This window comes from Lithobates pipiens, unplaced genomic scaffold (genome assembly GCF_037356315.1).
Source record: "Lithobates pipiens isolate NorthernLeopardFrog02 unplaced genomic scaffold, aLitPip1_a1.2 Scaffold_19, whole genome shotgun sequence".
NCBI classification, from domain to species: domain Eukaryota; kingdom Metazoa; phylum Chordata; class Amphibia; order Anura; family Ranidae; genus Lithobates; species Lithobates pipiens.
Genome location: NW_027507764.1, coordinates 577,970,912 through 577,989,492, shown reverse-complemented (window position 1 = coordinate 577,989,492; position 18,581 = coordinate 577,970,912). Strand labels below are relative to the sequence as shown.

At 47.3% G+C, this 18,581-nt stretch overlaps 1 pseudogene; it reads right to left on the bottom strand.

Annotated features, from left to right (window-relative positions):
- Positions 1-15,710: 15,710 nt before the first annotated feature.
- Positions 15,711-15,815, bottom strand: LOC143999807 (U2 spliceosomal RNA; annotated as a pseudogene).
- Positions 15,816-18,581: the final 2,766 nt, after the last annotated feature.

Genomic DNA, 18,581 nt, shown 5'->3' with positions numbered 1-18,581 from the left:
TAGGATTTAAGCACTGGGATGATGGGAACCCCTCAAAATGGGCACAGCAGGTGTAAACACCTAGGATTTAAGCACTGGGATGGTGGGAACCCCTCAAAATGGGCACAACAGGTGTGCAAAGCCAGCATTTGGGATGGTGGGAACCCCTCAATGTGCATAGCAGCTATGCAGGCCCAAGAACCCAGGATGGGATGCTGAGAACCCGTCATATAATGAGGACAGAAGGAAGATCAGCACTGATGGTGGGAACTGCTCGTAATGAGCATAGGAGCTGTGCAGACACAGAAACTCAGTGAATGGATGGTGGGTATCCTCATGGGGGGTACAGAAGTTGTGCAGAACTAGGAGCTCCATATAAAAAAAAAAAATAATTGGATCCCCTCATTGTGGGCACAGCAGGAGTACAGACCCAGGAACTTAGCACAGGGATGGCGGGAACCCCTCCTATTGTGCATAGCAGGCATACAGGCCAAGAAATTTAGGGCAGTGATGTTGAAAACCCCGATAATGGGCACTAAAGGTGTGCAGACCTAGGAGCTCAGAGCTGGGATGGAGGGAACCCTTTAAAATGGCCACAGCAGGTGTAAAAACCCAGGAACTCAGCGCAGGGATGGTGGGAGTTCCTCAAAATGGCCAAAACAGGTGTACAAACCTAGGCACTTAGCACAAGGGTACTGGAAATCCCTCATAATGGGCACAGCAGGTGTACAGACCCAGGAACTCCGCACAGAGATGGTGGAAACACCTCATAATGGGTACAGACCCGGAAACTCAGCACAGAGATGGTGGAAACCCCTCATAATGGGTACAGACCCGGAAACTCAGCACAGAGATGGTGGAAACCCCTCATAATGGGCACAGCGGGTGTACAGACCCAAGAACTCAATGCAGGGATGGTGGGAACCCCTTACAATGGACATAGAAGGAATGCAGTCCCAGAATCTAAGGACAAGGATGTTGAGAACTCCTCCAAAATGAGCACGTTCTACAAGAAGTGTAGAACTGGAAGCTCAGAAACCCCCGGGATACTGGAAACAACTCATAATGGACAAAACAGATGTGCAGATCCAGGACTTCAGGACAGAGAATATTGACAGCCCCTCATAATGGGCACAGAAAGAGTGCAGAACTGGGAGCTCAGCGTTGGAATTCTAGGGACCCCTCATAATGGGCATAACAGATGTACAGACCCAGGACCTCAGTGAAGGCATGGAGGAAACCCTCATAATGGTAACAGGTGTACAGGCCTGGGAATTCGGAACAGGGATGGTAGGAAATAATGGGCACAGCATAAAACTCAGGCCGCGTACACACGCGGGGACTGTTCGCCCAACTTTGTCCGCTGAACAGTGTTTGGGCGGACAGTCCGCTCGTGTGTGGGCTTTCAGCGGACAGTTTCAGCGGACAGTTTGACGAACAAGGTTTTTCGGAAATTCCGTAAAACTGTCCGCTGAAACCTTGTTTCAGCGAACAGTCCCCTCGTGTGTAGGCTTGTTCGTCAAACAAAGTTGCGCGCATGCTCAGAAAGGATTTTCACGCCGAAAGTTATAATGCAGTGTATAGGACGTCGTATTTTTCGTCCCGTCGTACGTGCCGTTCACGTCATTGCGCACGGTTTCAGCAAACTGTTCGTTCGTCGTGTGTGGCCATGTCCGTCCATGCTAATTTTGAGCGGACTGTTTGCCGAAACTGTTGGACGGACAAAGTTGGGCGAACAGTCCGCGCGTGTGTACGCGGCCTCAGATGCCAATGTGAATGAGCCATAAAATGTATGCTGTAGCTTCAGTACCCATCCCTGGAAACACCCGCTCTTATCAAATTTAGAAGGATGCCCACATACTTTTGGCCATACAGCGTTCATCTCTTAAAAGAACTACCTACATCTACAGAACATCGCCCCAATAGAATATCAAAGAAACAACAATCATTTCTGAAAAATCAAAGACTTACTATCTCTGGGATCACCATGGCTCCAGCAGTCGAGCGCCATTGTACAGATTAAATAAAATCAGCAGAGCCCTAAAGGAAAATCATAGAAGGGAAGCAGTGGAGGCCACCGGTCTGCTCCTCGTCCTCCTCCAGGGAGATGGAGTCTTCTCTTCCCATCACAATTACAAGCTAAATATCCTTTTATGATTCATACCGGTTACATCTTTGTCATTTACAAATCAAGTGGTGGCCAACCGCCGGACACGTGTTCACATGGGGAGTAGTCAGACTCACACGCCAGTAAAATGAAGGTAGAGGTAATAAAGTGTCATTTAATCAAGTTATGTAATTATTCAGAAACCAGTGTATAATTAGCATTAAACTGGGCTGAAGATCAACCTCCTGAAATCCCCTGCACAGCACAACTCAGACCGGGGAGAAAGAGGGTCAGACATCTACTGGGGGCGCTCCGTTTCTTTGAATATCAATCTAACACTAAATATCCTCCACTGTCCAATCAGCAGGCAGGGATGGGGTGTGGACCAGGTTGGCCTGCCAAATTGCAATGTAGCCTGAAAAGAGGTCCTAAAACAGGCTGTGCTCTTTGGCAGATGTACCCCTGGATCACAAGAATGGCTGAACAGAACTAACCTTTAGAAAGTGTGTGTGTGTAGTGTGTGTGTAGTGTGTGTGTGTATAGTGTGTGTGTGTAGTGTGTGTGTAGTGTGTGTGTGTATAGTGTGTGTGTGTAGTGTGTGTGTGTGTGTAGTGTGTGTGTGTAGTGTGTGTGTGTGTGTAGTGTGTGTGTGTAGTGTGTGTGTGTAGTGTGTGTGTGTAGTGTGTGTGTGTGTAGTGTGTGTGTGTGTAGTGTGTGTGTGTGTAGTGTGTGTAGTGTGTGTGTGTAGTGTGTGTGTGTAGTGTGTGTGTGTAGTGTGTGTGTGTAGTGTGTGTGTGTAGTGTGTGTGTGTAGTGTGTGTGTGTGTGTAGTGTGTGTGTGTGTAGTGTGTGTGTGTAGTGTGTGTGTGTAGTGTGTGTGTGTAGTGTGTGTGTGTAGTGTGTGTGTGTAGTGTGTGTGTGTGTATAGGGGCACCCGCCTTTACACACACGAACATTAATGGCATCCCAGTCTTAGTCTGTAGGGTTCAGTATTGAGTTGGCACGCCCTTGGCAGCTATAACAGCTTCAACTCTTCTGGGAAGGCCGTCCACAAGGTTTAGGAGTGTGTCTATGGGAACGTTTGACCATTCATCCAGAAGCTTATTGGTGAGGTCAGGCACTGATGTTGGATGAGAAGGCCTGGCTCGCAGTCTCCGCTCTAATTCATCCCATAGGTGATCTGTAGGGTTGAGGTCAGGCCAATCAAGTTCCTCCACCCCAAACTCACTCATCTATGTCTTTATGGACCTTGCTTTGTGCACTGGTGTGCAGCCATGTTGGAACAGGAAGGGGCCATCCCCAAACTGTTCCCACAAAGTTGGGAGCATGAAATGTCCAAAATGTCTTGGTATTCTGACACCTTAAGAGTTCCCTTCACTGGAACCAAGGGGCCAAGCCCAACCCCTGAAAAACAACCCCCACACCATAATCCTCCCTCCACCAAATGATTTGGACCAGTGCACAAAGCAAGGTCCATAAAGACATTGATGAGCGAGTTTGGGGTGGAGGAACTTGACTGGCCTGTACAGAGTCCTGACCTCAACCCGATATAACAGCTTTGGGATGACTTAGAGCAGAGACTGAAAGCCAGGCCTTCTCGTCCAACATCAGTGCCTGACCTCACAAATGCTCTCTGGAAGAATGGGTCAAACGTTCCCATAGACACCCTCCTAAACCTTGTGGACGGCCTTCCCAGAAGAGTTGAAGCTGTTATAGCTGCAAAGGGTGGGCCAACTCAATATTGAACCCTACGGACTTATGCCCCATACACACAGTCGGACATTACGACCACAAAATCTGTCAGATCGGATTTTGGACAAAACTTATCTTGCATACACATGGTCGCACAAAGTTGTCGGAAAATCCGATAGTTTTGAACGAGGTGACGTAAAAGAAGTACGACGGGACTACGTAGAGGCCAGTAGCCAATAGCTTTTGTCTCCACTTTTTTTCTGATCACACGTGGCACTTTGTACGTCAAATTCTCTACACACGATCGGAAAAAGTCTGATCGGATTTTGTTGTCAGAAAATTTTAGATCCAGCTCTCAAACATTTTCCGTCGGAAATTCCGACAGTAAAAGTACGATAGAGCCCACACACGATCGGATTTTCCAACCACATAATCCGATCAGACTTTTTCCATCGGAATTTCCGACCGTGTGTATGGGGCATAAGACTGGGATGCCATTAAATTTCATGTGCGTGTAAAGGCAGACGTCCCAATACTTTTGGATATATACACCCCCCCCCCCCCCCCAAGCTATACTGTCCAAGTCTGATCAAAGTCAGTCCAAGGCCCTCATTTATAGAGGACAGACACAGCTTCCTAATAGACTTATGCCGGCCATACACGGTTCGAATTTCGAAAGAATTTTCTTTCGAAAATCGTATCTAAGAATTTTCGTATGAATTTCGCACCATTAGTGGGCTGCAGCAACAGCCGATTTTCGTGCGGAAATAAAATTTGAGGAATCGGACATGTTGGAAATTTTTAGAAAAACAAACGATTTTCTAATCAATGATGGGAGAATCGTGCGAGAAACGTAATAAGAAAAGAAAATGTACGGAGATAAAAGAAAATGTACGGAGATAAAAGAAAATGTACGGAGAGAAAAGAAGATTCCCAGCCAAGAAAATTATTTTCTGTAGCAACATGAGGTGAAATTGAAGGCTTGGTCGGCCGAATTTCGAAAATCAATGGTGGCATCATCGGATCACAAAAAAAAACGAATTTTCTGATTTTGAAAAGAAAATTCGTTCGAAATTCGACCGTGTATGGCCTGCATTAGAAGATTCTACTCCACACAGCGCCTGCATTTTGCGCAACAGGAAAGATATGTATGATAAAAACAGAGCCTCTGGTGCCTCCTGGAGTGTCCCCAGCATAATATGGTTATTGGTGGGGAGGCCAGTCACATGTCTTTGCCCCGACTGTCCTCAGACTCTCCCCCGACAAGACCCTCCCGCGGGCGCCACTCTCCCCCGACAAGACCCTCCCGCAGGCAGGACTCTCCCCCGACAAGACCCTCCCGCAGGCAGGACTCTCCCCCGACAAGACCCTCCCGCAGGCAGGACTCTCCCCCGACAAGACCCTCCCGCAGGCAGGACTCTCCCCCGACAAGACCCTCCCGCAGGCAGGACTCTCCCCCGACAAGACCCTCCCGCAGGCAGGACTCTCCCCCGACAAGACCCTCCCGCAGGCAGGACTCTCCCCCGACAAGACCCTCCCGCAGGCAGGACTCTCCCCCGACAAGACCCTCCCGCAGGCAGGACTCTCCCCCGACAAGACCCTCCCGCAGGCAGGACTCTCCCCCGACAAGACCCTCCCGCAGGCAGGACTCTCCCCCGACAAGACCCTCCCGCAGGCAGGACTCTCCCCCGACAAGACCCTCCCGCAGGCAGGACTCTCCCCCGACAAGACCCTCCCGCAGGCAGGACTCTCCTCCGACAAGACCCTCCCGCAGGCAGGACTCTCCTCCGACAAGACCCTCCCGCAGGCAGGACTCTCCTCCGACAAGACCCTCCCGCAGGCAGGACTCTCCTCCGACAAGACCCTCCCGCAGGCAGGACTCTCCTCCGACAAGACCCTCCCGCAGGCAGGACTCTCCTCCGACAAGAACCCCTACAAAAATTCTGCCCCGACCCTCCAGTGACACAACCCTTCTCCTCCCTGCTTTTATTTCCACATCATCGATTCATTTGAATGGGTAAGTGAAATACTCACCTTCTACCACGTATTGCTCCATCGCCAAGTTGGATAAGCAAGACACTGCTTCTCCCTTTGGCAATTTACATTCTGGTGCACTGCCATCAGAAGTGCCAGCAAGGAAGTGAAAAGTGGAAGTGGCAAGTATTCCTTTGCCTCGACAGCGACAGGATCATCAGGACATGACCCTAGGGCAGCAGTATGGCTATGGTAGGGCTGTACTGCGCTTTATAACCAGACCCACAAGAGTTCCCTGGTTCAAGCTCTCTAAACCAGTCAGTCATTCTCATCCTTTACAAAACACAGAGGAACCCAAGAAAGGACCTTCCGGTATCAGGGAACCCCTGCTAAAAGTTACTATAATCTACAACTCACGATATATTAATGTGCTGGTCAGTGGGATGAATGCTCCTTACACGTCTAGTCATTGGAAAGAATTATCCCCTTACAGATAACTAAAAAGATTAATGGCGTCACTGGGAACTTATCCAAGAGGCAGAAATTGCTCAAGGAACCCCTGAGGAACCCTAGTTGAGAAACCTTGCTCTAAACCAACTGACACATTCCCAGCCCAAAACGGATGTACGAGAGGGAGGTCCTACAGAACGGAATCATGGAACAGGAGCACATAGTACCAGAATTATAGTTATAAGCATGGTACATGTGGCTGCAATGGAACCTCTAAAGGCATAGGAACGGTTTGTTCAGTGCCAAAGCACAATTGTCTCCTTTCCTGGCCTGTGTTCATTTTGCCGAGTCCATGCACACTTTACATCACCACCTTGCCAGCCAGACCACAGCGATACCCGCTTCTATGCTCTACCAGTGCTCAGTGATCTGCAAGAGTTCCATGCTCCGGCAAGGCTAGTGACCACATGTATAAAAGTTCCCAAGTCCAACCAAACCATACCCATGCCCACCTCTTCAAAAAGGAGGACCAAGGCATGGAATACCAAACCAAAGTTCGGCGATTGCGCTCTACCGTGCTTGGACACAGTTTGGTATTCCGTGATAATTAGAACGATTCATGAAGCCACACACGTGAATTGCCACCATCCCTTGATAATGTGTAAATAACCTCAAAAAAATTGGATTTTTATGGGCAATAAAGAACATACATAAATTATGCAAAAGATTTTTATTTTTTTTTATATATAAATACAAAGAGAATAAAAATGATCTCATGTTGAAATTGCAACACATCATGGAAATATTTTAAACCTAGCACACTGAACGAATAAAAAATTGCAGACATTGCACATAGACTATTTTGAACCTTAAAGCGGGAGTCCAAATACTGCAGCTGCTGACTTTTAAAATAGTGACACTTACCTGTCCAGCGCGCCCGCGATGTCGGCACCCGAAGCCGATCTCTAGATCGTCTCTCGGGTGCTGCCGCCGCCATCTTGGGTATGGGAATCAGGAAATGGAGCCTTTCGGCTTCATTTCCCGGTTCCCTACTGCGCATGCGCGAGCTGCGCAATAAGGACGGTCCCCGCTGCCTCTGGGATCTGTGTGTTTTCCCAGCAGGCAGCGGGGCACTTGCGGAAAGGGGCGGGCACTTGCGGAAAGGGGCGTAATCTACGCCCCTTTCCGCAGAGAGCTATCCCGGAAGTGGGTGCAGTTACCTGGATTATCCAGGTAACTGCACCCCCCTCCCCCCTGAAAGGTGCCAATTGTGGCGCCGGAGGGGGGGGGGGGGGGGGAGGATTCCGATGAGCGGAAGGTCCATTTTAGGGTGGACCTCCGCTTTAAAGTGTTAGTCCCAGTCTACTTGCTGCTCCATTTACTTGTGATTTCTAATAAGGAACACTGCAGAGAGGGATATCAACGCGTTTCATAATTTGTTATGAATCGTCTTCAGGGAATAACACCAGCCCAAATTCGTAAAACATCAACGCAGAGTCATACCGATAAATGTGCATCTATTTGTCAAACACTTACCAAAAAATAAATAAAAAATGATGCATGTTGGGCAGAAGCATTCCTGGATATCAGAACATGGATATCCTGCCACGGCCGTTAAAAGCCTTCCCCATGTGAATGCCAAATATTCCCATCCAAAGAAGACCAACCACGGATAACCTACGGGGCATGGAAACAGGGATGCAGCGGAAGCAAACTCATCCATTTAAGCGTTTCAAATAATGGTTACATTTCCGGAATGTGTCCCTCCCATTGGTTGTGCTCTCAACCAGACTGTCAAACCACCCAATGGCTGGTGTCATAACTGATCACATGTGCAGCATCATGGCAGCTGTAGATTCAACAGATGCCAAGATGGCAGCTTCCTTGGCTGAAAACGAAAGAGGGGGGGTGTTTAGTTCCACTTTAAAAAAGGGATGTAAACCGTCGTGTTTTTTCACCTTAATGCATCCTATACATTAAGATGAGAAAACACCTGTTAGTGACCGGCCCCACAGGAGCGCCCTCCCCCCCCCACCTCCCCGTTTTACTTACCTGAACCATCAAACTTGTCCCACGGGGACACGCTGCCCCTCTACCTGGGATTCTCGGCTGTTGATTGGAGAGATTGATAGTAGCACAGCCATTGGCTCCCACTGCTGTCAATCAAATCCAATGACGTGGCAGCTGGGGGGGCGGACAGGGCCTCCCCGAGTCTTGCATTCGGTGTCTATGGACACGGAATACTGGACTTGGGAGCGCGCCTGCAAGGTAACACCCCCGCCGGGGGTGTTATCTGAAGCGGGGAGGAGCCGAGAGAGCCACCGAGGGACCCCAGAAGAGGAGGAGGTGCAAAACAAGCTGCACAGTGGAGGCAAGTATGATAGGTTTGCCATTTAAAAAAAAAAATTACCTTTAGTGTCACTTTAAGGCAATTGTCTTAGAAACAACCCAGCACTTCTAGATCTGTCCCTCCACAGAAAAAGGATGCATGGAAAGGGGAGATCTAGCCACTTGGGTGACTTAAGGCAAACCTGTAAAAAAATAAAAAACACACCTATAACTAAAAAGGATGAAGGAAAATGAATGAGATAACCTCATACTAATGTAATATCCCAGGAGATATTGATCTATAAAAATGGGCATATTTATCAAGAAAGGTCACACAAGGTAACCAACATATATATATAAATCTAAGGCCTTTGCCTCTGTGTGCGTCCATCAACATTTACAAACCATGAACTAGGAGAACGAAAAAAAAAAAAAAATAGAAGAAAAATTTATATAATTTGTATACCTGATGTAAATTTAATACAACTGAATATTTCCCTTTAATTTGTATATACCAACTTAGGAAAATCCTTAACCAGAGTTCATGGAGAAATGAGAAACAAAATACCATAGCAATATACCCTCCTGAAAGGTGCGTGCCTTCATAAGCTAAAAGGATTAAGGGTGGTGCGTAATAAAAAGTACCGTACCGTAATTACTTTTTGTTTACTTAGACAAAGAAGCACAGTAAAGTCTGCAAATATCAAATATACTAGAACCTCAAGTAAAAGCAGCGTCTTCCCATAGTCTACATACTGTGTATATGAAATGGCCAAATGAATGGACACCTGACCATTACATCTACACACGACATCCGCTTCCACAACCACGGGCATTAAAGCTGAATTCCAGGAATCCTTTGTATAAAAGTGAAGGCACACAATGGGGCCAATACTGGAGAGTGCAAAATCTGACACTGCAGTGCACGGTAGCCAATCAGCTTCCAACTTCAGCTTGTTCAATTAAGCTTTGACAAAAAATGAAAACTGGAAGCCAATTGGTTTCTATGCAGAGTTGCACCAGATGTTGCATGCTCCAGTTTTAGTAAATCATCCCCCACGAGTTAAAGTTCAAGGAGCTGCATGATACCTCCTGGGCTAATCCCCATTGTTTACATCTGACAGTTTTATTGCACTCCCAGAAGAGGCCATCACAGCATTTCCAGAACAGGAAGCTGGTGCTTCAGGTCTAAACACCTTCCCTTCTCCTGCCCAATCACAGAAGCCTTTGTATTATTTGAAATCAGTCATAAAATACAAAGGCTTCTATGAATGGGCAGCAGAGGGGAGGGGTGGGCATAGCTGCTCTGTGTGGAAGTGCCAATGATGGGTGCACTATTGCTCCAACGAATGCCAAAGATGGGTGCACTATTGCTCCAACGAATGCCAAAGATGGGTGCACTATTGCTCCAACGAATGCCAAAGATGGGTGCACTATTGCTCCAACGAATGCCAAAGATGGGGCACTATTCCTCCAACGAATGCCAAAGATGGGGCACTATTCCTCCAACGAATGCCAAAGACGGGGCACTATTCCTCCAACGAATGCCAAAGACGGGGCACTATTCCTTCGATGGATGCCAAAGATGGGGCACTATTCCTCCGATGAATGCCAAAGATGGGGCACTATTCCTCCAACGAATGCCAAAGACGGGGCACTATTCCTCCAACGAATGCCTAAGACGGGGCACTATTCCTTCAATGGATACCAAAGATGGGGCACTATTCCTCCAACTTATGCCAATGATAGAGCCCTATTCCTACAATAAATTCCAATGATGGCCCACTATTCCTCCAACGAATACCAATGATGGGACACTATGCCTCCAACTTATGCCAATGACGCGGCACAATGTGCCTCTCTCTCTCTCTCTCACAGCTCAGGGAGATTTAAAATTCTGTCAGGTATAAATAATAGATACAGCAAGTTCAGGAGAGGTCATGCACTTCCTTGGACCCAAACTCATCGTGTGCCTGAACTTTTTACAAAGTGGCTGAAATTCAACTTTAAAATGAAATGGACCTTCCTATAAGACTATACCAGGCTCCACTTTTCTGGGAAGGCATTTCACAAGATTTTCTGGTGCCTGTGGGAATTTTTCATCTAATTGTGAGGTCAGGTACTGATGTTGGATGAGAAGACCTGGCTCATTCCAAAAAGGGTGTTCAGTAGGGTTGAGGTCAGGGCTCTACATAGGCCATTCAAGGTCCTGCACACCAAACCGGTCAAACCATGTCTTTATGGAGCTGGCTTTGTACACAGGAGTACAGTCATGCTGGAACAGAAGAAAGGCCTTCTCCAAAACGGTTACCACAAAGTTGGAAGAGCACGATGGTCTTTAACCAGTTGCCGACCGCCGCACTACGATGTACGTCGACAGCATGGCACGGGCAGGCATATTGGCGTACATGTACGTCCCTTGCCTCCCGCGGGTCGGGGGCCCGATCGGGCCCCTCGCCCGGTGCCTGCGGCGGTCGGTTTTCGTCCGGGAGCGATCCGGGACGAGGGGGCGGCCATTCATTCATGGCCACCCCCTCGCGATCGCTCCCGACGAATAGGAATCCCCCGTGACATCACTTCCTCTCCTGTAATGTAAACACAGGAGAGGAAGTGATGTATTCTCTCCTCCGTGTCGGTATTTTTCGTTCCGACACGGAGGAGAGCGGATCGGTGAGTTGCACCAACACTCTACACACACAGTAGAACATGCCAGGCACACTCACACCCCCCCTTTACCCCCCGATCACCCCCCCAATTACCCCTGCCCCCCAGTCAGTGACACCAATGTCATTTTTTTTTTTTTTTTTTGCATTGGTGTCATTTGTGACTGTAATAACTGTTAGGGCAGTTAGAGTTAGCCCCCTTTAGTTCTAATGTACCCCCCTAACCCCCCCAATAAAGGTTTAACCCCGTGATCACCCCCCGTCGCCAGTGTCACTAAGGCTGGGTTCACATTGCAGCGGTTTATGAGAACGAATGTGATTGGCACCACACTGCAGTGCAAATCACATCCGATCTCTGTGCGATTCGAGTTCAGCCATTCGCCGCACCCGCCACACCCGCCGCACCCGCCGCAAATTCGCACGGGACCCTTTTTTTGGCCCGCAGCAGAATCGGATCGCATGGGTGTTCACACCATGCGATCCGAGTTTGCAGATCGCACTGCGATATGCGAACTGATCTGGGGGTGTCATTAACATTTCACTGACACTCCCAGCAGTTCGCATAGGGCAGTGTGAACTGCCGCCGGGAGGCATGCGATGCGGGAACCCGCCGCGCATTCGTGGCGTTCCCGCATCGCTCCAGTGTGAACCCAGCCTAATAAGCGATCGTTTTTCTGATCGCTGTATTAGTGTCACAGGTGACGCTAGTTAGGCAGGTAGGTATTTAGGTTCGCTGCAGCTTTTTATAGCGCCAGGGACCCCCATATACTACCGCATAAAGCCCCCTGATTGCCCCCTAGTTAACCCTTTCACCAGTGATCACCATATAACTGTTACAGGTGACGCTGGTTGGTTAGTTATTTTTTTAATAGTTTCAGGGCACCCGCCATTTATTACCTAGTCTCACTAGTGTACCCCTAAATTTAGGGGTGTCTACTTTCCAAAATGGGGTCATTTGGGGGGGGTTTGTGCCATCTTGGCATTTTATGGCCTTCAAAACTGTAACGCCCTTAGAAAGCCTGAAGGCGGTGCTTGGTTTTCGGGGCCCCGTACGCGGCTAGGCTCCCAAAAAGTCCCACATATGTGGTATCCCCGTACTCAGGAGAAGCAGCAGAATTTATTTTGGGGTGTCATTTCACATATGCCCATGGCATGCATGAGCAATATATCATTTAGTGACAACTTTGTTAAAAAAAAAAAAAAAAAAAAAAAAAAAAAAAGTTTGTAATTTTCCCGCAACTTGTGGCAAAATATAAAATATTCCATGAACTCAACATGCCTCTCAGCAAATAGCTTGGGGTGTCTACTTTCTAAAATGGGGTCATTTGTGGGGGTTTTGTGCCATCTTGGCATTTTATGGCCTTCAAAACTGTAATAGGTAGTGAGAAGTGAACTCAAAAATTTACGCCCTTAGAAAGCCTGAAGGCGGTGCTTGATTTTCGGGGCCCCGTACGCGGCTAGGCTCCCAAAAAGTCCCACATATGTGGTATCCCCATACTCAGGAGAAGCAGCAGAATTTATTTTGGGGTGTCATTTCACATACGCCCATAGCATGTGTGAGCAATATATCATTTAGTGACAACTTTGTGTAAAAAAAAAAAAAAAAAATTTTTTTTTTGTCATTATTCAATCGCTTGAGGCAAAAAAATAAAATATTCAATGGGCTCAACATGCCTCTTATCAATTTCCTTAGGGGGTCTACTTTCCAAAATGGGGTCATTTGGGGGGGTTTTGTACTGCCCTGCCATTTTAGCACCTCAAGAAATGAGATAGGCAGTCGTAAACTAAAAGCTGCGTAAATTCCAGAAAACGTACCTTAGTTTGTAGATGTGACAACTTTTGCGCAAACCAATAAATATACAATTATTGACTTTTTTTTTACCAAAGACATGTGGCTGAATACATTTTGGCCTAAATGTATGACTAAAATTGAGTTTATTGGATTTTTCTAATAACAAAAAGTAGAAAATATCATTTTTTTTCAAAATTTGTGGTCTTTTTACGTTTATATCGCAAAAAATAAAAATCGCAGAGGCAATCAAATACCATCAAAAGAAAGCTCCATTTGTGGGAAGAAAAGGACGCAAATTTTGTTTGGGTACAACATTGCATGACCGCGCAATTACCAGTTAAAGCAGCGCAGTGCCAAAGTGTAAAAAGACCTCTGGTCATTTACCAGCAAAATGGTCCGGTCTGAAAGTGGTTAAAAAAAAAAAAAAAAACCTGGGGGGGGGGGGGGGGGGGGTATTAAAACTATGGCCCATGGGCTACGAGAATTTATCCAGCCTCCAGCTAGGGTCAATAACGTATCCTCAATGTGCACTGACTGAGGACTAAAGTCAGCAAAGGGTGGCTACTGTTAGTACATTTGATGTAGGGGAAGGGGGGGACTCTGATGTAAGTGGGTGAATTTAACAGGACCCCATTATTGGGGGGGGGGGGGGGGTTCAGATGGACTCCGGTGGGCATTTTATTTGCCCACAAACTGAAAAAAGTATGAAGACCCCTGATCTAAACTTTCTTTGTATGTTGTAGTATTAACAGTACCCTTCCTGGTGCCTGAAAACCAATTAATTGGAGGGGCATCCACAAATTTATACAGTGAATAAAAGATCAACGTGGGCTGTTTTTTCACACTCCCCATGTCTGTCTTTCTAAACCTCTACATTTAATCCAAAACATGATAATAATAATAAAAATAAAAAAAAAGGAGGAAGTCAGAAAAAATGACTTCATGGTAAACCTTGCAATAATCGCTCAGAATATACCCTCCTCAGCACAGCTGACAACTTCTTCTGCTGCTACAAGTAAGTGCCCGTTCACACAGGGGCGACGCGACTTGCAGCGCGACTCACAGACGCGACCTGCACACGACTTCAGCGGCGACTTGCAAAATGACTTCTGTATAGAAGTCAATGCAAGTCGCCTGAAGTCGCCCCGAAAATACTACAGGAACCTTTTTCTAAGTCGGAGCGACTTGAGTCGCTCCTATTAGAACGGTTCCATAGTACAGAACGGAGCGCGACTTGTCAGGCGGCTAAGTCGCCTGACAAGTCGCGGTAGTGTGAACGGGCACTAAAACTAAAAGAGGAACCATTGCTTTTCTAATGGTTTTTGGATATAGATTTCAAAGACATTAAAGTGGTTGAAAACCCTTTTTGTTGACCTTTACCTATAGGCAAGCCTTATTCTAGGCTTACCTATAGGTAATCGAAATATCTCCTAAACGTGCGCCGTTTGGGAGATATTTCACTCACAGTGCACCGATGTCGTCATCGGCACACAAACTTGAACCTTGGCACCCCAGATGTTTTGGAACTACATTTCCCATGATGCCCAACTACGCTGCAGAGTGCATGAGCATCATGGGAAATGTAGTCTCAAAACATATGGGGTGCCGAGGTTTGCCATCACGGTTATATACGGTACATTCCCCCCCAAAAGCCCATGGTGTGTGAACACACTCCCATAAACTCCACCTGTTGCCGAAAAAAGTGCACACACAGAGTGTAAACACAAAGCGTCAGGAATCGAAGATCCTTGCCCTAACCCCCCAGGGCATTAGGCTCCAGACGGGGGCCTGGGGTACCTACACTTGGTCCATCTGGCCGAAAACCAGATGGATCCCATTCTTTGGAGGGTCTGCCGAAACAGATTGACCCAAGTACTAGGTGGGGATCCCCCGAAGGGAGACCCCATAAGAGGGCAAACCAAGCCAGAAGGCCATGTCCACCCCCTTCCAAGACTTTCAGGGCAGGACCGAGGACCTACAACCAACCAGTCACACGTGCAAAACAGTGTACAAACAAAAAAAAAAAAAAAAAATATTTTTTTTTAAAAAGTGACAAAAGGGCTAATAAAAGAAAGTGGGGAAGAAGGAAGTGGAGGATAAGTGAAAGTGACCATTGTGCAATACAATGGCCGGCACTTTGACCAGGAATAAAAAAAACCCTCTGGTCCCAGACAAAAAGGTCCAACTCAAGAGGCAGGTGAAAAAAAAAAAAAAAAAAAAAATAGGATGGAGGTGCAATGACCTTGGTGCCATAATTCAAAGTGACCCTCATTCACAGTGAAGTTACAGAACCCGTGGACTGCCACTCCAGGGGTACATAAACAGGCTTCTCTCAACCCCAGACCCACCAGCCAGACCAGTGCAGCCCAGTCCCCACCAGGAAGGCATGGAGCTCTGAGAGCTTAGGGAGAGCCCTAGGTGCAAAAAGGCTCCACCAACACTCCCATCGTTCCGACTCAATTACATTTGGGAAATACTAACACCTGCCCCCCCAGCCCCCCCCCCCCCCCCCGGTGGGAAAGGGAGGCCAGTGATCTTTCCTGAAAAACTGACAAAGATGAGAACCACACCTTTGGCCAGACCCAGCGCACCGCCATCCCCACCAGGGGCACTGCCATCTCCACCAGGGGCACCCTTCCGGCCTGCTCAGGCTTCACCGAGTACTAGCCTCCCAATCCAGGGAGCACTCTGGTTCGGCCCCTACTGAGACAGACCATCTAGACACCAGAGGATTTGCGTAGCCCTCCCCATTGGGAGTAGCACAGCACCTCCTCTGGCAACTGATAAGAACAGATAACTACACTTGATCTTAGCCAAAAGGCTGAGAATATTCCTTCCACTGATAAAGTACATGGCACTATTCCTCCAACTTATGCCAATGATGGGGCTCTATCCCTCCAACTTATGCCAATGATGGGGCACTATTCCTCCAACCAATGCCAATTATGGGGCACTATTCCTCCAACCAATGCCAATTATGGGGCACTATTCCTCCACCTAATGCCAATGATGGGGCACTATTACTCTACCTAATGCCAATGATGGGGCACTATTACTCTACCTAATGCCAATTACGGGGCACTATTACTCTACCTAATGCCAATGATGGGGCACTATTACTCTACCTAATGCCAATGATGGGGCACTAGACTAAAAGGTGCTATATTATTCTTTTACTCCCACTGACCACCAAGTCTGAGCCATTGTTTACTCCCTCCGGCCACAGTCAAGCCCCCTTGAAGTCTAAGGTTCCATGCACACTGGGCTAAAAAAAAAAAAAAATAAAATAAAAAAAGTTTTATAGAACGTTTTTTTGCGCGGGGAGTTTAGGAGGATTTGGGAACATTTAGCGTTATTTTCAACCTGTAAACTCACATTACCAGAAGGTTTATGTTCTGCCTCTAAAAGCTGAGCTTAAAAATATACCTCTACACATACTATGTGTCCATGCATATTAGGCTAATACACAGCTGCTTCTAATGGCAAAGCACAAAAGTCCAGTAGAAGCAGCGATTTTTTTTTTTTTTAAGCCAGTGTGCATGGGCCCTAAAAGGAGTACATAACTGTCAGTTTAGGAATGAGCCGTTAACCACTGCAGCATGGAAAGGGCCAATTCAAGGGTAACTTTAGCTCCAGCTTTAAAAAAAAAAAAGTCAGACTTGTGGGTGAAACACGTCAGGAAGGAGGTGGTCATGGATGGGGACGCTCTGTTCATGTTGCCAAGATGAATAAAGTTTTCCAGCTTTCGAGTGTTCTACAGAGTGGTCTTTTCTAGGGGGATCTGTGCAGTCCATGGGGCTAAAGATGAGCCCCTGCCGATCGACCACCTGATCTTCCACGAGGCTTGGGAGACGCATATCCCTCTATATTGCATATAGAAGTGCAATAGATGCAAAAAAAGGTGAAGTTGAGCTTCAAAAGTACTCTTCTTTTTATCCTTCCAAAGAAAAGAGAAGAACGCAACATTCCTGTGCGCTGACTTTGAAAGGCTAAATTCATCCTCCATAAATTCCTGCTGCCAAACCTCAGTGGTGGACACGCTACAAACCAGCATTTGGCTAAAGTACAACATTTGCCGGATGAAACGCGTGTCCAGGTCCGGCTCTCCAAAAGGCCGAACGAATCACATTTTATTTCTGCCCAATTTGCCATGTCAGCGCTCATTACCTTAATGTGCTGCTACCACTCATGTGTAAAGGTGACCCAACCCTTTAGCTCAAGGTAATTTTTTTTTTTACTAGGTACACAACAGAACTGCTGTTAAAGCAGAACTAAAACTTCCTCAATCAACGTTAAAGCGGAGGTCCACCCTAAAATGGGCCTCCGCTCATCGGAATCCCCCCCCCCCCCTCCGGTGCCACGATCGGCACCTTTCAGGGGGGAGGGGGGTGCAGTTACCTGGATAATCCAGGTAACTGCACCCACTTCCGGGCTAGCTCTCTGCGGAAAGGGGCGTACGTTACGCCCCTTTCCGCAAGCGCCCGCCCCCTTCAGCAAGTGCCCCGCTGCCTGCTGGGAAACACACAGCTCCCAGAGGCAGCGGGGACCGTCCGGATTGCGCCACGCGGCTCGCGCATGCGCAGTAGGGAACCGGGAAATGAAGCCGAAAGGCTCCATTTCCTGATTCCCATACCCAAGATGGCGGCAGGACCCGTCAGACGAGCGAGCGATCGGCTTCGGGTGCCGACATCGCGGGCGCGCTGGACAGGCAAGTGTCACTATTTAAAAGTCAGCAGCTGCAGTATTTGTAGCTGCTGGCTTTTAAAAAAAAAAAAAAAAAACGCGGAGTCCCGGTGGACTCCCGCTTTAAAGTGGAACTTTACTCTTTCAAATCGACATTACCTATTTTTAATCCTCATGTCTCTACCCTAATATTTAGGAAAGTATAGCAGATTTGGGGTTTTTTTCCCCCCCCCATTTCTCTTCAGTTACTTCCTGTTTTTTTGCCTAGTGAAATGATGTCACACATCACAGGAAGTCTTCAGGAGAGGAGGAGGGGTTTTCACAACTAAGCACGCCCTCCTGCCCGTGTACCGTCAGATTAGGCGACCCATCAGAATTGGTAGTTGAAGTGACACTCTGTAGCCGCCAGCACTCCTCCATAGTAACGATACACCGAGAAGGAGCCCAAGCGGACATCTTGGTGCACCCACCGGAGTTTCGCATTTCACACTTATTTTTAACAGTAAAAAAAAAAAAAAAAAAACTGAGCTTATAAAAAAGGTGAAATACAGGATTTAAAATTCTGACAGACTGTTTAGCTGTTGAATTTTAAAAAGCAGTGGATCTGACAGAACAGCGCTGCTTTTATAATTCAACATACAATCAGTCCCATGGATTTCTAAATACTGTATTTCACCATATATGCTCTATTTACTGTTAAAAATAACTGTGAAATGCAAAACTCCAGTGGGTGTAACAAAATGTCCGCTTGGCCCCTTCTTTGTGTATCCTTACTGTGGAGGAGTACGGGGTGTAGCAAGATGGCGGCGACAGAACGTCACTTCTGTTACCAATTCTGAAGAATCACCTAATCTGACGGAACAACTGCATGGCTGGCCTAAGGGCAGATGGATTCCAGGAAGCAAATGATACAT